Raw genomic sequence first — 27,068 nt, 5'->3', positions numbered from 1 at the left:
GTTATATTACTTATGTAACCGTGGACTTTAAATGTATTCATAATCTAAAAGTTGAGAATCATGTTTTATTTGGTGGAAATTTTTAGGGCCTCAAGCCAAGCCTCTCAAGCTTTTACTTTAGACAGCATCTCAAGTAACCCTGAGAAAATCGCTCGGAGGAGGTGAGGAGAGGGGCCAAGGTTATCCAGAACTTTTGAAACAAAGGGCAGGTAGTCTGAACCTCAGAAGGTTATTGTTAAATAAAGAAGATCAAATATTCTAAGTTAAGGAATTTGGGGCTTTTCTCTGTATGGGAAGATGAGGGCTCACTAAGATCATTCCTTTCATATGCGCCTCGGCTTCCTGGGTCCCGTGTTTTCACATCCTGAGCTTCCTTTCCTCAGGGCTCACTGCAGGGAGTGGCTGCAGTCTGATGGCTGCTAGGTGGCAGATATTCTTTTCCTTCCTGAGTGCCCTTAGGGTTCACCACCTTACTTTGAAGGGTTGCAATCCTTGATGACTGTGATATTCTTGTTTACGGATATAGCAGGAAATATTCCATTTCTCATAACAAAACCATTTAACAAAGAGATCATATTCCCTTGTTGCTGAATTGGGGCTTGGCCCACTACAGTGGACCAAGTGTCTACTTAATTATGGACCCAAGTGTAAGATAATTACAAGTTCAAAAAATCTTTTCCCTTGAATCCCTTATTTCACTTTGTTAAAATAAAGGGCTTTTGTCTCCAAGACATATAATTATAGCACTTAGGGCATTCAAACCTACGTTTGTCTTCAAGGCCCAAAGGCTTATGGCAGTCAGTCAATTTTCTTAAATGGCTGTGAGATTACTGAAGAGCCCAGCCACCCTGCAACAGCGTGTCAAGCACCATGGAGGCAAAAGAGGGTTGAAGTCTGACAGGCTTGGGTTGGAACCTTGCGTGCACACTGCCTCAGGGTAGGTTCTCCAGGGGCAGGGACTGAGGCGATTTGTGTGAAAGGAATTTATTGGAAAGGTTTATAGGTTAAGGGTGATAGGTCGTGGAGGAGGGAAGATGAACAGGGAAGGGGAGGAGGCCAAGCCCCGATTCAGCAACAAGGGAAGTGCGTTTGGCTCCAGTATTAGCTCAGTAGCCCGGGGCAGATCAGGAGGTCCGGGTGTCACAGGAGAGAGCTGTCTGCCTTGCGGGCCAGGGGATACCCTCATACCTGTCAATCATTACTCAAGGGCTGTCACCCCCACCCCCTTTGGCAAGAGGAGGAGAGGCTGAAACTCCAGCTGGCTCTCCCTGCTGTGTTTGTGCTTAGTCGATCAGTCGTGTCTGCGACCCCTTGGACTGGAGCCCGCCAGGCTCCTCTGTCCATGGGGATTCTCCAGGCAAGAATACTGGTGTGGGTTGCCATGCCCTCCTCCAAGGGGATCTTCCCAACCCAGGGACTAAACCCAGGTTTCCTGCATTGCAGGTGGATTCTTTACTGTCTGAGCCACCAGGGAAGCCCTCTGGCTTTCCGTGGCCACTGCCTAAAAGGACTCCAGCATTCTGGGCAGCCGGTGGACAAGGTCACAGGTTCTGCTTGCTGGGAGTGAAGTGAGCTATGGATGAGAGCCCCTCCAGATGGTCAAGGCACATATACACCTCCGTGTGCAAAATAGAGAGCTGGGGGGAAGCTGCTGTGTACCACGGGGGACTCAGCTCAGCGCTTTGTGATGACCTAGAGGAGTGGGAAGGGGTTTCCCGGGGTGGGGGTGCTCAAATGGTGAAGACTCTGTCTGTAGTGTGGGAGACCTGGGTATGATCCCTGGGTTGGGAAGGCCCCATGGAGGAACGAAATAGAGGGGTGGGATTGGGGTGAAGTGGAAGAGAGGCCAAAGAGGGAGGGGATACCTGTGTGTGCTGTGTGCTAAGTGCTTCAGTCGCGTCCGACCCTTTGAGACCCCTATGGACTGTAGCCCGCCAGGCTCCTCTGTCCATGGAATTCTCCAGGCAAGAATACTGGAGTGGGTGGCCACGCCCTTCTCCAAGGGATCTTCCCCATTCAGGGACTGAACGCATGTCTCCTGCATTGGCAGGCGGGTTCTTTACCATTAACGCCACCTGGGAAGCCCTGGATATATGTATGCATAAAGATCCCCTGGGGGAGGGAATGGCAACCCACTCCAGTGTTCTTGCCTGGAGAATCCCATGGACAGAGGAGCCTGGAGGGCTACAGTCCACGAGGTCAAAAAGAGTGGTACATGACCGAAGTGACTTAGCAGGCGCACGTAGTTAATTTACGTCATTGTACAGCAGAAATTAACACAATACTGTAAAGCAAGTATACTCCAATTAAAACAATTTTTTAAAATGGTCAAGGATCTGGGGCAGCCTGATATCTGCTAGATACCTCTTACTAGCAGTGTGATCTTTCAAAGTACTGTTTTCTCCTCTGTAAACTGGAAATGATACACACACACACACACACACACACACACACTCACACTCACAGTTATAGATGGAGCTAGTGGATGAGAAAGAGGAGGGGGAAGGGAGGGAGAGAGGCGATTTTGTCTGCTGACGTGGCGACGGGTGAGGTTAGGTAGGATAAAAAGAGAACTAAAAGGAAAAACAATGGCCAACAAAGAAATGGAGGGTGCCTCCAGAAGGATTCCCAGAGTGGCATGAAGCCCAGGGTTGGGTGTGGGAGGGAGCTCATTAGGATCTGAAAAAGTTACTTTCTACAAGGACGATAAGGTCTTCCAGGCAACTGGTTAATCAGCCATGACACACACAGCCAGCACTTATTAAAACTTGTTGAGTTGGATATTTTTTTTTAATTTCATAATTTTTAATTGGAATTTTCAAAAGTAGGTACAGTGGAAGAGAGATCAGGGAAGGGAAGAAGAATATGTTTAATGTGGAAGTCTTTATCTTACGCCCCAAACAGAGTCCTAGGTGGATGGTCACCCCTTTCTAGGACTTACTAAACAGCCCAATTTGTGTTCTAAAATGGAATACTGTTGGCCTCAGCTTGGGATTTAGCTTCCTTAAAATTTTTTTTCTGGTGGCTGTGGTGGGGAGGGTGGGGGGCATATAACACGTGGCTTGTGGGGGATCTTACCTCCCTGTCCAGGAATTGAACCTGCATCCTCAGAAGTGAAGGTCAGGAGTCCTAACTACTGGACCACCAGGGAATTCTCTGGTCTCCTTTAAACTTAACATTCGGTTCAGTTCAGTTCAGTCACTCCGTTGTGTCCGACTGTTTGCAACCTCGTGAACTGCAGCACACCAACCTCCCTGTCCATCACCAACTCCCGGAGTTCACTCAAACTCACGTCCATTGAGTCAGTGATGCCATCCAGCCATCTCATCCTCCCCTTCTCCTCCTGCTCCCAATCCCTCCCAGCACCAGGGTCTTTTCCAATGAGTCAACTCTTCACATGAGGTGGCCAAAGTACTGGAGTTTCAGCTTCAGCATCATTCCTTCCAAAGAACACCCAGGACTGATTACCTTTAGGATGGACTGGTTGGATCTCCTGGCAGTCCAAGGGACTCTCAAGAGTCTTCTCCAACACCACAGTTCAAAAGCATCAATTTTTCGGCGCTCAGCTTTCTTCACAGTCCAACTCTCACATCCATATATGACTACTGGAAAAACCATAGCCTTGACTAGATGGACCTTTGTTGGCAAAGTAATGTCTCTGCTTTTGAAAATGCTATCTAGGTTGGTCATAACTTTCCTTCCAAGGAGTAAACGTCTTTTAATTTCATGGCTGCAGTCACCATCTGCAGTGATTTTGGGACCCAAAAAAATAAAGTCTGACACTGTTTCCACTGTTTCTCCATCTATTTTCCATGAAGTGATGGGCCCAGATGCTGTGATCTTAGTTTTCTGAATGTTGAGCTTTAAGCCAACTTTTTCACTCTCCTCTTTCACTTTCATCAAGAGACTTTTTAGTTCCTCTTCACTTTCTGTCATAAGGGTGGTGTCATCTGCATATCTGAGGTCATTGATATTTCTCCCGGCAATCTTGATTCCAGCTTGTGCTTCTTCCAGCCCAGCGTTTCTCATGATGTACTCTGCATATAAGTTAAATAAGCAGGGTGACAATATACAGCCTTGATGTACTCCTTTTCCTATTTGGGACCAGTCTGTTGTTCCATGTCCAGTTCTAACTGTTGCTTCCTGACCTGCATATAGGTTTCTCAAGAGGCAGGTCAGGTGGTCTGGTATTCCCATCTCTTTCAGAATTTTCCACAGTTTATTGTGATCCACACAGTCAAAGGCTTTGGCATAGTCAATAAAGCAGAAATAGATGTTTTTTTGGAACTCTCTTGCTTTTTTGATGATCCAGCGGATGTTGGCAATCTGATCTCTGGTTCTTCTGCCTTTACTAAAACCAGCTGGAACATCTGGAAGTTCACGGTTCATGTATTGCTGAAGCCTGGCTTGGAGAATTTTGAGCATTACTTTACTAGCATGTGAGATGCGTGCAATTGTGTGGTAGTTTGAGCATTTTTTGGCATTGCCTTTCTTTGGGATTGGAATGAAAACTGATCTTTTCCAGTCCTGTGGCCACTGCTGAGTTTTCCAAATTTGCTGGCATATTGAGTACAGCACTTTCACAGCATCATCTTTCAGGATTTGAAATAGCTCAACTGGAATTCCATCACCTCCACTAGCTGTGTTCATAGTGATGCTTTCTAAGGCCCACCTGACTTCACATTCCAGGATGTCTGGCTCTAGGTCAGTGATCACACCATCGTGATTATCTGGGTTGTGAAGATCTTTTTTGTACAGTTCTTCTGTGTATTCTTGCCACTTCTTAATATCTTCTGCTTCTGTTAGGTCCATACCATTTCTGTCCTTTATCGAGCCCATCTTTGCATGAAAGATGGTATCCCTTGGTATCTCTAATTTTCTTGAACAGATCTCTAGTCTTTCCCATTCTGTTTTTTTCCTCTATTTCTTTGCATTGATCACAGAGGAAGGCTTTCTTATCTCTTCTTGCTATTTTTTGGAACTTTGCATTCAGATGCTTATATCTTTCCTTTTCTCCTTTGCTTTTCACTTCTCTTCTTTTCACAGCTATTTGTAAGGCCTCCTCAGACAGCCACTTTGCTTTTTTGCATTTCTTTTCCATGGGGATGGTCTTGCTCCCTGTCTCCTGTACAATGTCAGGAACCTCCGTCCATAGTTCATCAGGCACTCTATCAGATCTAGGCCCTTAAATCTATTTCTCACTTCCACTGTATAATCATAAGGGATTTGATTTAGGTCATACCTGAATGGTCTAGTGGTTTTCCCTACTTTCTCAATTTAAGTCTGAATTTGGCAATAAGGAGTTCATGATCTGAGCCACAGTCAGCTCCTGGTCTTGTTTTTGCTGACTGTATAGAGCTTCTCCATCTTTGCCTGCAAAGAATATGATCAATCTGATTTTGGTGTTGACCATCTGGTGATGTCCATGTGTAGAGTCTTCTCTTGTGTTGTTGGAAGAGGGTGTTTGCTATGACCAGTGCGTTCTCTTGGCAAAACACTATTAGCCTTTGCCCTGCTTCATTCTGTACTCCAAGGCCAAATTTGCCTGTTACTCCAGGTGTTTCTTGACTTCCTACTTTTGCATTCCAGTCCCCTATAATGAAAAGGACATCTTTTGTGGGTGTTATTTCCAAAAGGTCTTGTAGGTCTTCATAGAACCGTTCAACCTCAGCTTCTTCAGTGTTACTGGTTGGGGCATGGACTTGGATTACTGTGATATTGAATGGTTTGCCTTGGAAACAGAGATCATTCTGTCGTTTTTGAGATCGCATCCAAGTACTGCATTTTGGACTCTTTTGTTGACCATGATTGCTACTCCATGTCTTTAACGTTAGTCTGCTGAAATGGATAAACATTGATAGTGGGTGGTGGTGGTTTAATCGCTACATCTCACTCTTGAGACCTCATGGACTGTAGCACACCAGGCTCTTCTGCTCGTGGGATTTCCCAGGCAAGAGTAACATGGGAACGTACATTACCTTATATAAAATAGAGAGCCAATAGGAATTTGCTGTATGTCTCAAGAAACTTAAACAGGGGCTCTGTATCAACCTAGAAGGTTAGGATGGGGAGGGAGATGGGAGGGAGGTTCAAAAGGGGGGTGGATATATGTATACCTATGGCTGATTCATATTGAGGTTTGACAGAAACAACAAAATTCTGTAAAGCAATTATCCTTTAATTAAAAAAAAGAATACTGGAGTGAGTTGCCATTTCCTTTTCTAGGCTGACAGTGGACTAGGGACTAAAGGAAATAACATCTCTGCACTCAGAGCTCTACATACTCTTTATATTTGATTCCCACAGCCTTAGTAACTAACATCTTATGAATGAGGAAATTATGTGTCCAAAGTCCTTGGAATATTAAGCAACATCAGTTCAGTTCAGTTCAGTCACTGAGTCGTGTCCAACTCTTTGTGACCCCATGGACTGCAGCACGCCAGGCCTCCCTGTCCATCACCAATTCCTGGAGTTTACTCAAACTCATGTGCATTGAGTCAGTGATGCCATCCAACCATCTCATCGTCTGTCATCCCCTTCTCCCACCTTCAATCTTTCCCAGCATCAGGGTCTTTTCAAATGAGTCAGTTGTTCACATCAGGTGGCCAAAGTATTGGAGTTTCAGCTTCAGCATCAGTCCTTCCAATGAATATTCAGGACTGACTTCCTTTAGGATGGACTGGTTGGATCTCCTGGCAGTCCAAGGGACTCTCAAGAGTCTTCTCCAACACCACAGTTCAAAAGCATCAATTCTTTGGTGCTCAGCTTTCTTTATAGTTTAATTCTCACATCCATACATGACTACTGGAAAAACTATAGCTTTGACTAGATGGACTTTTGTTTGCAAAGTAATATCTCTGCTTTTTAATATGCTGTCTAGGTTGGTCATAACTTTTCTTCTAAGAAGTAAGCATCTTATGAGACTAAACCCAGCTCAGCCCCATCTGCCACCCAAAGCCTTGCTCTTTAACAGCTGTCATTTTCAGTGCCATAGCTACAGTTACCGGTCAGCTATAAATGTTTCCAGAATATAAAATGTGTCCATTCATCGGCAAGTAAGTGTTGAACATCTTTTATGGGCACAAGACCCTGCTTGACATGAAACGTGGTAATTGACTAGATGTAGGATATGCTCATGAGAGAAGATAAAATGAAAGGTACCACAGATGGGAATAAGGATGCCTGAAAAGGGTGATAATGGAGAGACGCCATATGGTGAATCTGACTTCAGGTTTGAGTTTGAGGGCAGTGAGGGGGCCGTTGGAAATTCAGACCTAGATCTTGATTAGGTTTGGAGAAGGAGGATGGAGAAAGAGAAACACAAGCAACATAGCGCGGTTAGTGCTTCAAGGGAAGAGGTAATTGGTATATATTGTAAGGAATCAATACAGTCCTCAGTGAGTCTATAATTTAGCCAGTCTATCAGATTGTTTTTAATGAACACATAACCTCTTTGATCATTCATTTTAAGCTTAACCTTAGCCCTCTAACAAAGAAGGCAATGGCACCCCACTTCAGTACTCTTGCCTGGAAAATACATGGGCGGAGGAGCCTGGTAGACTGCAGTCCACGGGGTCGCTGAGAGTCGGACATGACTGAGCGACTTCACTTTCACTTTTTACTTTCGTGCATTGGAGAAGGAAATGGCAACCCACTCCAGTGTTCTTGCCTGGAGAATCCCAGGGACGGTGGAGCCTGGAGGGCTGCTGTCTATGGGGTCGCACAGAGGCGGATATGGCTGAAGCGACTTAGCAGGAGCAGCAGCAGTAGCCCTCTACAGAGAGACATAAAAAAGGTATTGCTAAAACTTGGGTAATTTTGTAAAATTTGAATGGGGACTTTATTAGGCATTCTAGATGGCGTGTTGAGGTTGGTGGATATACTCATGGAATGAAGTTCCCCCAAATGTGTTGTAAGCTGATGGCAGAGACCAGATCTCTTTTATGACCAAGTGCCTTCTCTGTCTCTGAGCACATTAGACCCATCTCAGTGTTCATGAGTGAGAGAGCCATTAGTGAATGAACCAAGCTGGTGAAATGTCCTCCCCTTGTCGTGGTCATTGGTTGGACACAATGGGTTTGTCCCCATAGACTCACTTGCTTAAGGACTTATCTCTGCTGGTTCTTTTTGCTGAGGTCACCCGTGTAGAAAGGTCAGAGTGACATGGCCTGCGGCGGGCCCATTGTTCTGTAATGTCATTCTTGGCTTGCTCTGGACAAGGCTTTGTGATGACTTGGTTCGAAGCCTGCTCCTGGTCACCTGGGATGCAGCATGAACAGAACACCCTCTGGTTCATACCCCAGCTGCTGAGGCTGCTCTCCCAAGTGTTACTGGTATCCTCCTTGTCCCCTGAGCATGACTTCCACGCCAGCACTGCCGACTGTTTTCCTTCTTGACACGGCCTCTTTGCCTTCCAGAACACTACATGTCCATGCTTCTCCCCTACTGCTCTGTCCTCTGACTCCTCCCTGTCCTTCCTCTTACCCCCTCCCACTTAGGTGGCCTTTGTCCTTAGCCCTCTTCAGAAGGATTCCTGGTCCAAACAAGTTCATCTCAAAAAAGCCATTGAAGTGCTCGCTTCAGTAGCACATATACTAAAATTGGAATGACACAGATTGGCTTGGCCCTGGGGCAAGGATAACACACAAAAATACATGAAGTGTTCCATACTTTTCATGTAGTGGTATGGCAAAAACTAGCACAACAATGTAAAGCAATTACACTCCTATTAAAAAAATTAAAAAAAAAAAATCCATCCAAGATTATCCTTGCTTACTGCCTTGAAGACATAGCTGCCTTGTCCATTTGTTTTTCAGTCTGTGAACCTTGATTACCCCATGCATTTTGGTGTCCCCTGTTTATGCTCCTAACGATGAACCCTTTCCAGATACTGTTCTTTTGCATCATCCCCTACCCTCCAGTGCTGGAACCTCAGAGTTGGTGATTAGATGAGATCATAGGATGTCAACAAATACGTGTTAGGACACAGTGTGGGCAGAGGTTCTGAATCAAGGTCAGGGACATCAGGTTAATGGGTAGATGGTTCAGATTGTTCTGTCGCACTGAACAAAATGGAGGAAAACGGACACCTGGGGGTAACACAAGTCAGTGAATCCAGGTGCCAATGAGGATAAGACAGGGCTAGACAAGCAGGAAGCAGGAAGGAGTCTGGGGCAGACATGGAGTGGAATGGAGGAACATGTCTGGCTTGGATGATCCAGGGACGCTTGCATCCATTCCACCCACCATTGTCACAGAGGGGCGTCTCCTCTTCAACATAGAATTTACCATGCACAGCATGTGCTCCCCGACCCCCACTTCCACTCCCTTGCCCACTGGTATGCTTTATGAGTTCCTTCCTCTGTGCTCAGATTTTCCATCTCCCTTGGATTTCATGCCATAAACAGGACATTGAAAAGATACATGTCCGCTGAAAAACAATTCTAAAATGCAAAAACAGAAGCTGCTAGGGACCTGTGTGGAATGCTCTTTGTGTGCAGAGGACTCAAGGCTCAGGGACTGCACTGGATGGATCTTAATTTGAAACAGTCAGCGCCCAGCATGGTCTTAGGTTGAGTGAAACCCCAATTTCGTCTTTATGGGTCAAAGGCTTAGATAGGGCAATTGAAACACTGGGAAAGGATCTGGGTTTCATTGAATCCTGTTTTGAAAAAATAATTTTATCTAATTGTATTTTTGGCTGTGCTGGATCTCCGTTGCCCCATGGGCTATTATCTAGCTGCAACAAGCAGGGGCTACTCTTGTTGCAGTGCGTGGGGTTCTCACTCTAGTGGCTTCTCTTGTTACAGACACGGACTCTGGGGCGTGTGGGCTTCAACAGTTGCAGCATATGGGTTTCAGTAGTTGTGGCTCCTGGGCTCTAGAGCACAGGCTCAGTGGTTGCGGTGCACAGACTTAGTTAAGCCGCAGCCTGTGGGATCTTCCTGGACCAGGGATTGAACGTGTGTCTCCTGCATTTCCAGGCGGATTCTTTGCCACTGAGCCACCAGGGAAGCCCTGAGTCCTATTTTCTATAAACACTTACATTTACTGAGGTCCTGTAGCCTAGAAAGTCAAACCAAACCTGGGCATCATTAAGAAGAAGAACAGAAACAAAACCAAAACTCTGTTCCTCTTTTGAAACAACACAGGTACATCTAAGTGCAGGTCTGGTCACTGTCATTCAGGGTGAATAGTAGCGTGTAGTGGTTAAGCCCACATACATAGAACAATGACTGATGCATGTACTAACTCCTGCCTTGCCACTTATTAGTTTTTTGACCTAGGGCAAATTAATCTACCTGCCAGAACCTCAGTTTCTTTATCTGTTAAATGGAGATAATCATATACTGATCTCTCTGGGACTGCTGCCAGGATGAAATGAGATAATACACATAAAGGGCCATCTGTAGGTGGTAACTGTACTTCTATCCAATGCTAGTCATTGCATATATAATTTTTATAATGAGCCAAAATACGCCTCCTTGGAACATCCATCAGTGCACTTAGTTCTGCCTTTGGAAGTCACATAATCTGATTAAACCACTCTTTTGCATGGTAGCCCTTGAAAAATGTGAAGACTGTGTCATATCATAGCCAAATCTGCTTTGAACTAAATCTTCTGATTCATTTTACCTTTCCCTACCATGGCCTGGTTTCCAGAACTCTCACCATTCTATTAAGTTTCCTCTGGATGCTTTCCAATTACTTGACATTCCTTTGAGATGTTGACTCAGATTTAACATCATGTGCCATCTTGGTATTAGCAATACAAACCAACCTGGAATTAATGAAATAAAATTAAATCAGTATACACGCAAAGTTCTTCCTTGGATGCTGTTGTTTTGTTTGGTGGGGTCAATTCATAAGTCCCTTTCTAATATTCCCAGCTGAGTTCTGAACTCATAGAGATAGGCAAGTGGAAATCAAGATGTCAGTTTTATTACTGATATAAGTCTTGAAGAAGGTATCTTAGTTGTGTAGTAATAATGGTGCATTGGAAAAGACCCTGATGCTGGGAAAGACTGAGGGAAGGAGAAGAAGGGGGTGACAGAGGATGAGATGGTTGGATGGCATTATCAACCCAATGGACATGAGTTTGAGCAAACTCGAGGAGATAGTGAAGGACAGGGAAGCCTAGAGTGCTGTAGTTCATGGGGTCACAAAGAGTCGGACACGACTTAGTGACTGAACAACAACAAATGGTGCATTCAGTCAAGGCAGGGTTGAGAAGACTCAAGCCTTGCCCCTGAAGTAGGGCTTGGGTTGGACAGCTAGGCTATCATAGCCCAATAGCACAGGGGTTTTTCAGGCTGGGAGATGCTGAGAAAGAGAGAAGCGCTTCCAGGTGATACTCTGGCCTCTTGGTTTTTCTCCTCTGCTTCTCAGTCCTGATCATTTTCTTTGAACTGTCCTTTTGGTTCTTCTGCTAGAGAGAGAAGAGACCTTGCACCCATTGAAACAGCCTCCAAAGTTCTTTCTGTCAAAATCACCAACCAGATGCTTTGCTCCACCTCCCAAGGGGAAGGAAGGAGTGGGAGACAGAACAGGGCTAGTGTCACACTAATAGATATCCCTCTATACTGAAGGAAGCATGTGCAGTGCAGAAGAAGGGTTCCCAACCTCATATTAGGCTCAGAAAACCAGCTCTCTGGATGGAGAGTGCTGTATCCAAACTGTGGCTTGTATGATAGAGGTCCAGGCAGGTGTGACTACAGACTCAAACAGGGTCCATGGTGGGCTGTTTTCCCACAACCTGTCCCCCACACCCATTCCATCACACACACACAAACATATATACAAAGATGTACTCTTCAGATGCACAATATCTAAAAGAAGGTATTAGACTACTCACTAGCTCTGGGCCCTTGAACAAGCTGCTTCACCTGTCTGAGGTTAATTATCTTTATGTAGAATGAGGGAGCCATAATGGTGTGTCTTCACAGTTCATGTTTGCAATTACCACTCATCAACTGCCTCCTGAGCACACTTGACATACAATGGGGAGCGAAGACAGACAGGGTCTCTGCCCTCATGAGGCTTAGTTCCAGTGGAGAAGAACACAGCACAAACCAATAAAGAGATAAGATAATCGCAGCCCAGCAAGGATTTGGTGGCATGAAGAGTGACCCTTCCTTCACTGCTGAGGACCACTCTGTACCGGAGGCTATCTTTGTGTTAGGAACTGTGACAGGCACTGTGATTAGCATTTTCCTAATTTAATTTTCACAAATACCTTATAAATAATTTTTAAATATATGAAAAGCTTTAAATATATAAAAGTAGGGTGAATATATGCAACAAGCCCAATACCCATGTTCTAAAATCATAATCGAGACATTGATAGATAATGCCTATTATTAATCCCACTCAAAGATGTAGAAATTGAGGCTTTCAAGAGATTATACAATTAACATCATATAACGTAAAAGAAGTAAGTGGCAGTGCTGGAATTTAAATGCAATGTTCTCTCTCTTTGGCTTCCAAGGTGGCTCAGACAGTAAAGAATCTGCCCATAGGGAAGGAGACACTGGATCGATTCCTGGTTTGGAAAGATTCCCTGGAGAAGGGCATGGTAACCCACTCCAGTATTCTTACCTGGAGAAGTCCATGGACAGAGGAGCCTGGTGGGCTACAGTCCATGGGGTCACAAAAGAGTCAGACATTATGACTGACCAAGCGCGTGCGTGCACACACACACGTTATATTGAATAAACTTATAGTGTTGTGAGGGGACCAATAAGAAGGAAGATGTTACAAGACAACATAACATGTGAGAATTCAGAGAAGTGAAAAGAAATAAGGGGAAATAAGACCACTTAGGAGGCCAAGGCAGTGGCCAGGAGTTTGGAGAGCAAGCAGCTGATTGGAGGGGCACAATGATGGGAGAACCAGAGCACTTTCCAGCTCACTGGGTCTAGCTGATAAAGAGGAGAGACCCGCTACACGTTAGACTTCTCCTACTATAACCCTCATCAAAGCTCTCTGCACTTTCTTTTGATCATCTGTCTTGCCAGATGGACTGCGAGTTCCATGAGGGCAGACAGTCTGTAAAGCACGGTGCCCACAACAGGTTCAAGGAGTGACTTCATGAACAAGAATGAATGTAGACAATTCATTCTGAAGCTCCAAGAATGATTCTTCCTACTAAAAGAAACAACAGATTTTGAGAAGCTGAGGGAAAGAGCTGACTTTGAAGAAAAGATAGAGCCTTTTCTTTAGGACACTTTCAATTTGCGGTGTCAAGGCTGTATTCAGGTAGAGTGTCCAGATGGATTGCAAAATCAAGTTAAGCTAGTATTCCACAAAGGTAGGTTAAATAAAGCTTGGAAAGCTAAAACAATGCCTGAGCAATGAGTGTAGAGATTAGGACAAGGAACTGGGAACTTGGAGGAACAGTGGAGGCTACCCAAATCTATAGGATAGGAGGCAGAAGGTAGACCTGAAGGGTGCAGGGTACCAAGGAAGAAGAAAGCTCCAAGGAGGAGAGTTTTAAATAACATCAAACATGGAGGACAGATTGAATGAGATGACAGGATACCTCTGGATTCTATGCTTTGGGGAAACTGATGAGAATGATTTCAGGAAAGGGTATGAAGGAGACGGTTGGGCAACTTTGAAGTTTTGAGAACAAGGGTGGGACAAGGAAGAAGCAAGATGGGAGATCAGGCCTAGGGAATAGTAAGATCAAACAAAGAAATCTGGGTGATGGGAAAATTGTGGGGAGCACTCTTGGAGGCTCAGGAGACATTGACAGTTCCAAAAGGTTGTGGTAACTGATGAAGTGGGAGGCTGTTGCCGGAGGATGAACAAGAAGTAGAATCAGTCACTGTCTCAGCTTTCATTCAGTTTACTATTTCAATTTACTTATGTGGTGAATCTTTAGCAGTTTGTGGTCCAATTATGCTTACAGGGTACTTACGAGAATACAATGATATAAGGCATGCCCAGTGCTCAGTACTGTACCCAGCTGCCTAGTACAGAGTCGGTGAATGCTACTGCAGGAAACTAGGAAGACAGAAGACTATTGATCAGTCAGAGAAAGCCTCATGTTGGAAGGAATACCAGCTATTTTTCTGGGCTGGAACAGGTGGTCTCCACATTGGACTCTTATCTCTCCATTCCTGCCGAGATAAATTGAATCTCTCTTGTTTATGCTTCTGTCATCACATTTATCTACCTTGCTAAGTGTTTGTTTAATGTCCTCTTCCTTCTAGAACAATATCTCTTGACTGGGAAAATTTTGCTTCCCAGGAGAAGTTTTAGCAATGACTGAAGATATTTTGGGTAGTCACAACTTGAGGGACGGGAACAAGCTACTGGCATCTAATAGGTAGAAGCCAGGGAAGCTGCCGAACATCATACAACGCACAGGATGGTCCCCACAACAAAGAATTACTTGATGTCAAATGTCAATAGTGCTGAGATTGAGACACCCTGTCCTAAGGTGTGAGATCCATATTGAAAGTGAGAGTGTTTGTTGCTCAGTCGTGTCCAACTCTTTGCAACCCCATGGACCATATATAGTCTGTCAGGCTCTCCTGTCCATGGAATTCTCCAGGCAAAAATACTGTGCTGAGTAGCCATTTCCTTCTCCAGGGGATCTTCCCAATCCAGGAATCAAGCCTGGGTCTCTATCAGGGGCCGTATCACTCTCATTGATCATGGTATCCCCAAGTGCCAGGTACAGAGCAAGTCAACGATGGGTGTCCGATAATAATAAAAGGGAATAAAAGGAAATGGATAAAGAAGATGGGAGATACACACACACACACACACACACACACATGTGTACATATGATGGAATATTCAGTTCAGTTCAGTTCAGTCGCTCAGTTGTGTCCAACTCTTTGTGACCCCATGAATCACAGCACACCAGGCCTCCCTGTCCATCACCAACTCCTGGAGTTTACTCAAACTTATGTCCATTGAGTCAGTGATGCCATCCAGCCATCTCATCCTCTGTCGTCCCCTTCTCCTCTTGCCCCCAATCCCTCCCAGCATCAGAGTCTTTTCCAATGAGTCAACTCTTCTCATAAGGTGGCCAAAGTATTGGAGTTTCAGCTTCAGCATCAGTTTTTCCAATGAATATCCAGGTCTGATCTCCTTTAGAATGGATTGGTTGGATCTCCTTGAAGCCCAAGGGACTCTCAAGAGTCTTTTCCAACACAACAGTTCAAAAGCATCAATTCTTCGGCGCTCAGCTTTCTTCATAGTCCAACTCTCACATCCATACATGACCACTGGAAAAACCATAGCCTTGACTAGATGGACCTTTGTTGGCAAAGTAATGTCTCTGCTTTTTAATATGCTATCTAGATTGGTCATAACTTTCCTTCCAAGGTGCAAGCATCTTTTAATTTCATGGCTGCAATCACCAGAATATTACTCAACCATAAAGAAAGAATGAAATCTTGCCATCTGTGACAACAGGGATGGAGGGTATCAGGAGGGTATCATAACACCAGAGGGTATCATGAAGTGAAATAAGTCAGACAGAGAAAGACAAACAGCTTATGATTTCACTTATATGTGGCATCTAAAATGCAAGACAAATAAATAAACATGATAAAACAGATATAGGATTATAGATACAGAGAACAAACAGGTGGTAGGTATGGAGAGAAATAGATGAGGGATATTAAAGAGATACAAAGTTCCAGTCATGGGTACAAAATGTACCTGTGTGGGGAGTGTTGTCAATAACTATGTCGTATCTTTCTATGTTGACATATTATAACCAGACTTATTATGATGATCATTTTGAAATGCATAAAATACCAAATGGCTATGATGCATAGCAGGAAATAACACAGTCTTATAGATCACTCATGCTTCAAAAACAAACTCATAGAAAAAGAGGCCAAATTGGTGGTTACCAGAGATGAGGGTGGGGGAATGGGGAAATGGGTGAAGGCAGTCAAAAGGTAGGGAAAAAAAGGAAATAGAGGATTGAACTAGAGCTTGAAGAATAGGCCTGGTCTCAATGTATTTTTCTCTGCTTTGAGTACACGGTGGCAGAGGATGCTGGGAGTTGTTTGGAAAAGGGAGGTCGGAAAGAAGACTGTAAATATTCTATCCCCAATGGGATGGAAGAGATGAAGCAGCCCTCGGGCTTCAGCAGGAGACTGACATTGCTGTAAACAAGAGAGTCTCAGAACAAAGGGTCTGGAACTGAAGATGGCACGAGAACATCCCAGATGTTGACCGTTCTTTGTTTTGACAGATGGAACTCAGCCGACCACCGAAGCAGCAGCAGAGGCAGGATTTTAAATAGACACAAAACAGAGAGTTCTTTTGGTAACACACAGAGGTGAGGCTTCTCAGCCAGCTGTGGGCTGCCATGAACACAGAGAAGGTCCCCTGCTTGGGGGCAGATCCGCAAGCACAGTTGCAAGGCCTCTTATGAGTAACTCCTCTTTCCAACACCTTACCTACCCATGTCCACTGGGTGTCTCAGACCTGCCGTGTCTGAAGGCAAGCTCTTGATCTGGGACCCCTCCCACCTAGCCCTGGCTCAGTCTTCCCCATCTGGAGGTCCACATGACCCAGCACCCTGGAGACCAGAATCCCTGTTTCTCCTCCTCTTCCTCCCCAGATCCAGTTCATCGTCAGTGCTGTAGCTGTCACTGATACCCCCATTTCTCTCGTGTACCACCCCTGGGCTTAGTCAAGGCTATCATCTCTTCTTGGGCAGTTCTATCCCAGTCTCTGGGATTCTACTCTTCCCTCACTGCCACTCCTCTGCAGAGTAGCCAGAGAGCCCCTCTCCGGTTTAAGACCCTTTAAAGGCTTTCCATGGCAAAGAATAAAAAGCCAAACTTCTGCCCAAGACCAGGGCCCTGTACAATCTGGTCCCTCTCATTCTGTAACTTTCTCCCCTATTCCTTAGCTTGAGACACAAAGCTTTTCCTGACGTTGTAGCCTTTGCACATGCTTTCCCTTTCATCTGGAATGCTTGGGGCAGGCAAATAGGGCTAGTATCTTCTTCATCTTCATGTTGTTGTTCAGTCGCTAATTTATGTCTGACTCCTAGTGACCCTATGGACTGCAGCACGCCAGGATCCTCTATCCTTTACCATCTCCCAATTTGCTCAAACGCATGTCTGTTAAGTTGGTGATGCTATCTAACCACCTCATCCACCGCCCTCTTCTCCTTTTGCCTTCAATCTTTTCTATCATCAGGATCTTTTCCAGTGAGTTGGCTCTTTGCATCAGTTGGCCAAAGTGTGAGAACTTCAGCATCAGTCCTTCCAGTGAATATTCAGGGTTGATTTCCTTTAGGATTGATTGGTTTGATCTCCTTGCAGTCCAAGGGACCCTCCAGAGTCTTCTCCAGCACCACAGTTCAAAAGCATTAGTTTTTCGATGCTCAGCGTTCTTCATGATCCAGTTCTCACCTCTGCATATGACTACTGGAAAAACCATAGCTTTGACTACTTTGTCAGCAAAGGTCACCTTCATATCTTTGTCTAAATCAGGGTTGCTCAGTCTTGTGCCATTAACACTCTGGGCCAGAAAATTCTTTGTTTTGGGGGCTGTCCTGCGCATTGTAGGATGTTTAGAAGCATTCATGGCCTCTACTCATTAGATGCTAATAGCACCCTACTGCCATTTCTTTGGAGAAGGCAATGGCACCCCACTCCAGTACTTTTGCCTGGAAAATCCCATGGACGAAGGAGCCTGGTGTGCTGCAGTCCACGGGGTCTCGAAGAGTCAGACACGACTGACCGACTTCACTTTCACTTTTCACTTTCATGCATTGGAGAAGGAAATGGCAACCCACTCCAGTGTTCTTGCCTGGAGAATCCCAGGGACGGGGGAGCCTGGAGGGCTGCTGTCTATGGGGTCGCACAGAGTTGGACACGACTGAAGTGACTTAGCAGCAGCAGCAGCAGCAGCCATTTCTTATTGTGATCACCAAAATTGTCTTCAGACAATGTCCCGTGGGAACAAAATCACTGACCAGTTGAAACACTAGTGACTTAAATATTACCTCATTGAGTGAGCGTTCCCTAGTGTTGGGACTTTAAGTCTCCAGCTGTTATTCTCAATCTCCATATCTTACTTTGATATAGTACTTTTCTCACATAGAAATTAAATACGCATTTATTTATCTGTTAAGTATCTGCGCTCCCCTCTCCCCACTGGATTACCTTGACTATCTCACTCAGTTCTGCTTTACTCGTATCTAACACAGCTGCTGGGACACAGTAACTACTCAATAAACATGCATTGAAGAAGTGCATGCATGAATGAATGCATGAAGGTTTAAATTCACGAATAAGCCAGGACTGCTGGACATGTGAGTGGGAGGTGACCTGGCACAGCAGAAAGAGCATGAACTTTGGAGCCAGCAAATTCTGGCCTCCCACCTCTGGGTGATTAGCACCGCAGAGCCTTAATTTATCTACAAAATTGGCAGACTGTCCTTGAGTGTTGGGTCAGCTCTCCCAGATCCCAGGCGTACCTTCCCTTGCCCTTGGCAGCTGGAGTAGGTCTCTATCAGAGCTTACCATTACCGAGGACAGGAATCAACACTGCACCCTCAAGGCCTTATTTGGTGCCAAGCATATCAACAATGATCTGTGTGCAGTGTGACCACAAATCGTATTGTGTCCACGTTTTAACGACAGCGCTGTGGCCAGTCTGCTGAGATGATTGCCATGGGGCTGGTCCCTGGGAGGAAAATGGCCAATGCCAAGTGCCCCCTTTGGTGGGTCATGGGCCTGGGAAGGTTGTGCCCCTCTCTACTGTGCACTCACACTCAGGTGGGCTTCCCAGCTTAATGCAGAGATCTGGAAAGCTAGGCCTGGGCCTTCCTGTTTCTCTGCTCCTCCTTCTCCAGGCTTTGTGAATAATGAAGTTGATGATATTTTCTGACTGCGTCTTAGACCCAGTGGGCTGAGTGTGGGCAGTAATGTCCTCCTCCTCCTCATTCACCAGAAAAGGGAAGGTCTAAGTCTTCAAGATGGTTCTAGCAAGCAGTCTTTGTGAGGAGAGCTGTCAGTGAGTTTCTGCTTGTTCATAGCATGAGCTCCCTCAGGAGGCAACACTTTGAGGTCTCCCAACGGCTTAAAAATCCCAACCAGGAGGCAAGCCCTAGGGGTATGAATTTCCCTTGAACTGGCTCATCCCAGTCCCATCAGGCCAGCAAGTGGCAAAGCAGGGATCTGAATTTAGGACTTGTCTAGTTCCCTGTTTTCATGCTCAAAATCCACATCCCAGGGGGCAAATACCCTTTTCCCCAACCCCAGCAGGGTTGGACTGTCATGCGGTGCCATGTGGTGGGGAAGGGGTAGCCCCCTCTGTGGTGTCCTGGAGCTGCTATGACAAGGAACCGTATTCTGGGTGGCTTAAAACATCAGAATAATTGGTATTTTTATTTTTATTGGAGTACAGTTGATTTACAAGGCTGTGTTAGTTTCAGGGATACAACAAAGTGATTCAGTTATATACATATACATATATGCTTTTTAAAGATTCTTTTCTCATATAGCTTATCTCAGAATATTGAGTAGAGTTCCTTATGCTATACAGTAGATCCTTGTTTGTTATCTGTCTTATACATAATAGTGTGTGTGTGTGTGTGTGTTCATCACAGGCTCCTGATTTATCCCTTCCCCTCCTTCTATTTTGAATTTGTTTTATGGCTCTGATGCCAGAACTCCACAATAAAGGTGTGAGTAGGGCCTCACTCCTTTTGGAGCCTCTAGAGAATGAGGCCTCTTCCAGTGGTCCCAAGTGATACTTGGCTTGTGGCAGCGTAACTCGAATCTCTGCCTCCATCTTCACATGACAGTCTTCCACCTGTGTGTCTAAATTTTCCTTTTCTAATAAGGACACCAGTCATATTGGAATACGTGCCCTCCCTACTGCATATGGCTTCCCTGGTGGCTCAGAGGGTAAAGGGTCTGCCTGCAATGCAGGAGACCTGGGTTCGATCCCTGGGTTGGGAAGATCCCCTGGAGAAGGAAATGGCAACCCACTCCATTATTCTTGCCTGGGAAATCCCATGGACAGAGGAGCCTGGTAGGCTACAGTCTAGGTAGCCTGGTAGGCAAAGAGTCAGATACGACTGAACGACTTCACTTTCTTCTTTCTTTTCTGCTGCGTATGACCTCACCTTAACTAATTTCACCTGCAACAAGTCCGTTCCCAAATAAAGTTCACATTTTGAGGTCCTAGAGGTTGGAATTTTCATATATCTTTTCGGGAGACACGATGCAACTCATAAGATTCCCTCAAACCAAAGCAATGTCCTATCAGAGGAAGTGGGGATGGATGTTTGAGCAGATGTGCTAGCTATGGACAAATCCACATGGACCCACCCTTCTCCATGCATCTTCCCCACTCTGCTTTCTATCCCAAGACTGACCTCCATCAGCAGAGAGCAAAGGTCAGAGGTTGTAGGAAAAGAGAAGCATGAAATCAGCTTATTCCTCCTGATGCCTTTTCAGCAGGGTCACTGATGTTGTTTAGGTCCAACTCTTTGCAACCCCATAGACAGTAGCCCACCAGGCATCTCTGTCCATGGAATTCTCCAGGCAAGAATATTGCAGAAACCAGTACTCAAGAAACCAAGCACCACACTCAGAGAGTTGCAGAACTCAGGCTTATTACGCTGGCGGGCCCAGAGGAGTTAACACTCTAAACTCTGAGCCCTGAACAAAGGGATTACAGTTTTTATACATGGACAGGCATGATTAAGCAGGTTTGTAGGGGCTTGGCAATTGCAAAGAGCAGGACAAGGGTGAGTTAGATAAGCTCCAGTTCCTTGTATTGTCAGTCCCCACTTTCTGAGACTATGTGTGACCTACATGATCCAGACTTTGCAAGGAGCAAGCTGAGTTACAGAGGCAGAAGGAGCAGGAAGTTATGTAAAATTTTAACTTTTCCTCTTCATTCCTCCGTTTGATGCTTCTATTACTCATTGTAGAAAGCATCATCTCATGTTTTGGTAGGACATTCAGAGCTCCCCATTGTTTAGGGGGCTATATTGAGCTATTACCATTGGTAACTTTATGGATTCGATCTGAGAGGTTATGAATTGGGTAATAGCATCGAGAAAACAAGGGCCAAACAAGAGGGGTGCAAAGAACATGAAGAGAGGACTGGTTAAAGGCAGAAGCCATGATGCCCAGCTCCAGACACTGTTCCAATTACCCCAGGAATTTGCTAGTTCCTCTCTCCTTTTCATGATTCGTTCCCTTAGCTGTTGGGCCATGTCCCTGACTATTCCTGATTGGTTTACATAAAAGCAGCATTTTTCATTCAAGAAGAGGCAGAGTCCTCCCTTTTTAGCTGTCAGTAGGTCTAGCCCCCTCCTATTCGGTAAAATCATCTCAGCCAGGGTTGACAATGAAAATCCATTGATATTTTGATAGCTGGATCCTCAAGCTTCCACTGTGCATTGAGCAGCCAGCTGCCAGAGTGTGGCTGGAGCAAGGCTGAAGAATCCTCAAGCTTCTGCTGTGTGCTGTCTACTCAGCTTCCAGAGTGACTAGAGCAGGGCTCAGCGTCCTTCCTGGGCGAGGGCCTTTGTCTTTGGAACTGGACATTCAGGAGGTTTTTGGGGTCCCAAACTGCTTTCCAGGTGTCCTCATCACAGGAAGCTGCTGCCTTCTTGACTCTGGTGTGGTGGATCCAAGAGATGACACCTGTGGTGTCATCTTTAACTTTAACAGCTTTAAACTGTTAAACTTTTAACTGACTTTAACAGCAGTACGGGTTGCCAGGACGAGCTTGTGAGGGCCTGTCCAAACTGGCTGAAGCGGTTCATGTTTTCAGTCTTTAACCCATATCTCATCTCCTGGCTGATAGGGGTGAACCCAGTTGTTCAAAGGAATGGGTGTTCTTTCTAAAGTTTCTTAGGCAATATGGCAGAAGACTCTTCCCAGGGCCTGGAGGTATTGGGACATCTGCAGTTCAGCTAGTTGTTGGTGGTCTCCCTTGAGCTTTTCTATCACTGGGGGTGGTCTCCCGTATAAGATCTCAAAGGGAAAATAGCCTCAGGACCTCGGGGTGCATTTACGGAGGGAGAGGAGAGTCCACAGAATGATAAGGCAGCTTGTTTCAGCATCGTCTGGGTGTTGCCCGGGGGATGTTTTTGTTGTACTACTACTTGGAGAAGGAAACTTAACAAGAAAGGTAAAGATATTTGGCCCAAAGATTAATAGAAGCAGGAAAGCTGCTAGGTGGCTAGCCAGGACAACCAGGTCCAGATATTGATTTGTGACATTAGTGTTTCTCTACGTACAAGAAGATACACGGATTTGGACTCACAAAAATCTTTACCTGAAAACATCTGACTATCTGAAGGCCTGTTTTTCCGGGTTTTTCCCAGAGCACAGAGTGCCTTATTTTTTGTCGCCACCCTGAAATCCTTTCAAGAAGGCGTTGAAGATCAGCATCTTTCAGTGGTCATGATTTAATCTTTGTAGAGGCAGCTGGCAAGGGCCAACTTTCAGTCAGCAGGGCCCCTTCATAGCCACATATTTGACCATGTTTTGGGGGCATTTCATGGTCATTGTGTCCCACGGTGCTGGGAAGGCTCACTCCCAGGTCTAACAAAGATTCCATTGACAGGCCACTCCATGTGTTGTCACTAGGCCAGGCCTTGTAAGTAGCAAAAGTCTCTGGACCATACCTGTCTTACCAGCCCCTTGGTCCAGGAAAATATTTCCTCATCACTTCTTCCCGTATCTAGAGTTACATTATTACAATTATTGATCTCATATGGAATTGCATATCAGCATTTTACCACAGGCTCAGTCACACATTTGGTTATGTAAGCAATCATCTTCTGAAACAAGCTACATAGAAAATAATATAGCTAGCCATTATTAGTAAGGTCACCAGCAAGAATTTAAGTCAAGAACTTTCATTGGGTATAGCCTGGTATACCCCAGGTCATCTGACTCAGTTAAATGATTATAGCCAAGTGTTAATCTCCTGGTTGTACATCATGGAGCATCTGACCTTTATCCAAAGATTGGTTACTGAGAGAAGCTTTAAAAACAATCTTAGAGGGTCCTTTTTAATAACAATTAAAACTTTTAGCCATATAACATAACAAGAAACTATCTCAGAAGTGAGTCTTAGTAGGCACAGGCCTTAATTAACAAAACTAGAACTTAATAATCAGTGAAACATAATTTTTTTCTTTTTGGAGAACTCATTGTGAGGGCATTAACGCTGTAGCCAGGTAAGGCTTTAACCCATCAAATAAAAATGAGGTCCGTTAGGGAGCTGGGGAAAGCCAAGCAGCTTGGCTCTTTGATTTTCAGCTGTTGTTTATCCATTTTTAATTTCCTGATTTAGGAGCAGACTATTGCCATGTTTTAAGGACATCAGGATAGCAAAAGTCTTACTGTGAGGGGTTATTTTTTTTTGTAGAAGCAGAATGAGCTTTGTCTACATGTATCATAATCTTAAATAATGTTTATTTACTTTACCAAAAGATTTTAAAAACAAATATAAATCACTTAAAGACAAAGAAATTCATAATCTGTTATCAAAAGCTGCATTCTAAGAAGACTTTGTTCTCTAGACAGAGAGAAAACCAAATTTTAGTTCAGTACCAGCTTACTGTTTATAACAAAGTTTGTTTATCTGTTTAATCTTAGAAAATCTTTTCCATAAATCTTGAAGAGCTCGCAGGATTCTTCTAAAGGCATGAGAGTAAAACCATAGAAGGCATGTTTAAAATCTGATTCTATTGCAATTAACAAAGAAACCTGATCATTGTTGTGATATGTAACACTTTAATATGATAACTAGAATTCTAATTGACCATATTTTATCAGGGAATATCAGATCTATATGAATTTAACATAATTTTAGGGTATCTATATTAGTAACATCAACCATACAGTATAACCTGAAAAGATTTATCACCCCTTCAACAGCACTTCTCATGTCATTTAACAGGTCTAATGAACCCAGGTAGCTTAATAGGTCTTTGGGATGTCTCAGGGGCCCTCTGAAGCACCCCAAAGTTAGCTAGAAGTCAAGTTATTTAGGAAGTTTTGTCAATAAATATCAAAAGGGTTTATAACACTCAGTCAGGTAGGATCATATAATTTACTGTGAAATAATAGTTATTCACTTAGCCAAAGTTAACAGAAGATTTCAAAGGTAAATATAGAACAGATCAATTAAGGGGTAAAGAAACTTAAATCTATAATTAAAAGCAGTTCAACACCTGAAGAAAGCATGTCCTCTTAATAGAGAGAAAGGCCAAATTTAAGTTTTTGCACCAACTTACTTTAAACTCATTTACGTAAACTTAATTAAATGTATTTTAATCTTGACTAGTCATTCCTAACCACGCACAAACTTTTTTTTCAGGGTCACTTTCCACAAAACTTCTAATCACTTTTTGTAACAGCCACATGTAAGTCAGACCTACTTTCTTTTCCCTTTATAAAATGTAATTTTATTTTTTCTATCTCCTTTATTAAAAACACACATCCTACTTCCTTATTAGATTATGAAACATTCAGTTCAGTTCAGTCACTCAGTCTCACTCTTTGGGACCCCATGAATTGCAGAACGCCAGGCCTCCCTGTCCATCACCAACTCCTGGAGTTCACCCAAACTCATGTGCATCAAGTCGGTGATGCCATCCAGCCATCTCATCCTCTCTGTCATCCCCTTCTCCTCCTGCCCCCAATCCCTCCCAGCATCAGAGTCTTTTCCAATGAGTCAATTCTTCGCATGAGCTGGACAAAGTACTGGAGTTTCAGCCTCAGCATCAGTCCTTCCAATGAACACCCAGGACTGGTCTCTTTAGGATGGACTAGTTGGATCTCCTTGCAGTCCAAGGGACTCTGAAGAGTCTTCTCCAACACCACGGTTCAAAAGCATCAATTCTTCGGTGGTCAGCTTTCTTCACAGTCCAACTCTCACATCCATACATGACCACCGGAAAAACCATAGTATTGATTAGATGGACCTTTGTTGGCAAAGTAATATCACTGCTTTTGAATATGCTATCTAGGTTGGTCATAACTTTCCTTCCAAGGAGTAAGCATCTTTTAATTTCCTGGCTGCAACCACCATCTGCAGTGATTTTGGAGCCCCCAAAAATAAAGTGTGACACTGTTTCCACTGTTTCCCCATCTATTTCCCATGAAGTGATGGGACCGGATGCCATGATCTTTGTTTTGTGAATGTTGAGCTTTAAGCCAACTTTTTCATTCTCCTCTTTCACTTTCCTCAAGAGGCTTTTTAGTTCCTCTTCACTTTCTGCCATAAGGGTGGTGTCATCTGCATATCTGAGGTTATTGATATTTCTCCTGGCAATCTTCATTCCAGCTTGTGCTTCTTCCAGCCCAGCGTTTCTCATGATGTACTCTGCATATAGGTTAAATAAGCAGTGTGACAATATACAGCCCTGACGTACTCCTTTTCCTATTTGGAACCAGTCTGTTATTTCATGTCCAGTTCTAACTGTCGCTTCCTGACCTGCATATAGGTTTCTCAAGAGGCAGGTCAGGTGGTCTGGTATTCCCATTTCTTTCAGAATTTTCCGCAGTTGATTGTGATCCACACAGTCAAAGGCTTTGGCATAATCAATAAAGCAGATAGATGTTTTTATGGAACTCTCTTGCTTTTTCAATGATCCAGTGGATGTTGGCAATTTGATCTCTGGTTCCTATGCCTTTTCTAAAACCAGCTTGAACATCTATCTGGATGTTCACAGTTCACATATTGCTGAAGACTGGCTTGGAGAATTTTGAGCATTACTTTACTAGGGTGTGAGATGAGTGCAATTGTGCGGTAGTTTGAGCATTCTTTGGCATTGCCTTTCTTTGGGATTGGAATAAAAACTGACCTTTTCCAGTCCTGTGGCCACTGCTGAGTTTTCCAAATTTGCTGGCATGTTGAGTGCATCTGTTTTCACAGCATCATCTTTCAGGATTTGAAAGAGCTCAACTGGAATTCCATCACCTCCACTAGCTTTGTTCGTAGTGATGCTTTCTAAGGCCCACTTGACTTCACATTCCAGGATGTCTGGCTCTATGTGAGTGATCACACCATCATGATTATCTGGGTCGTGAAGATCTTTTTTGTACTGTTCTCCTGTGTATTCTTGCCACCTCTTCTTAATATCTTCTGCTTCTGTTAGGTCCATACCATTTCTGTCCTTTATTGAGCCCGTCTTTGCATGAAAGATGGTATCCTTTGTTATCTGTAATTTTCTTGAAGAGATCTCTAGTCTGGTATTTAATATTGAATATTTCCCAGTTTACGTGAATTTGAAATTTATTTAGGTTAAGTTTTTTTTTTTTTTAATTTAGAATTGTTTGATTTGTAAGTGCTTGCTTTTCTTTAGGCCAATTAAATTAGAACTCATTTACAACTTTAACAGTATTATTGGAAGAAAACAAAAGACATACACTGAGGCATACATAAATCCAGACAGACAGACTGACAGAGATCTTACAGTTTTCTGTTTGAGGTTTAAAACGTCTCTTTGATCCTCCTTTTTTTTCTTTGCTTGAAGTTCTAATTTGCCAAAGGCTGAGGTCTCAGGCAAAGTTGGTGTGTATTTCAAGGACATGGAAAGCGTTAATTGCAATTTTTCTCTTGGGCAGGCCTTTTAACCAGCTAGTTGTTTTTAACTGTATTTTCAAAAAGAATTGGTTTTGCAGTTTCCAAAATGAAAAATTTCTCTCACTTCATTCAATCAGCAATCACGTGCTCACAATCATTCAGAGGTTATCACAACGCCTCCCTTCTCCCTAGTCCCCAGGTTTCTGTAACTGTTGCTCCCTTCCTGGGAGCCCCAAGGAGAGGTTATCAGTCTTCTACCTGTTGGGGTAGGACCTGACTGGGGACTGGCCCTGGGGCCTTACCTGATCTTGTGGCCATTCCTGGTGAGTTGGTCCGCCCCTCCAATGAGTCCAGTCTGGGCTCGGCCATCCAGAGAATCGGAACACGGGTCTGAAAGAAAACCCAGAATACTATCAGGTGGCGCACCTCCGTGTTTGTCTCAGGGTTCCTTTGCTCCAGCCTGGCTGAGCCACCAGTCCAGCTGCTCAGCAGGCCAGCATGAGTGG

At 44.3% G+C, this 27,068-nt stretch overlaps 1 protein-coding gene and 1 non-coding gene across 2 annotated transcripts in view; both read left to right on the top strand.

Annotated features, from left to right (window-relative positions):
- Positions 1-27,068, top strand: part of HSD17B2 (hydroxysteroid 17-beta dehydrogenase 2) — a 90,014-nt gene that overhangs the window by 11,580 nt on the left and 51,366 nt on the right. The window lies entirely within an intron of this gene.
- Positions 8,571-8,674, top strand: LOC113876905. The gene has a single exon (XR_003506636.1). It is a non-coding gene; the product is annotated as a U6 spliceosomal RNA (small nuclear RNA).

The sequence above is a fragment of the Bos indicus x Bos taurus genome, chromosome 18, assembly GCF_003369695.1.
Source record: "Bos indicus x Bos taurus breed Angus x Brahman F1 hybrid chromosome 18, Bos_hybrid_MaternalHap_v2.0, whole genome shotgun sequence".
Classification (NCBI taxonomy): Eukaryota; Metazoa; Chordata; class Mammalia; order Artiodactyla; family Bovidae; genus Bos; species Bos indicus x Bos taurus.
This window is presented reverse-complemented; position numbering and strand designations above follow the sequence as displayed.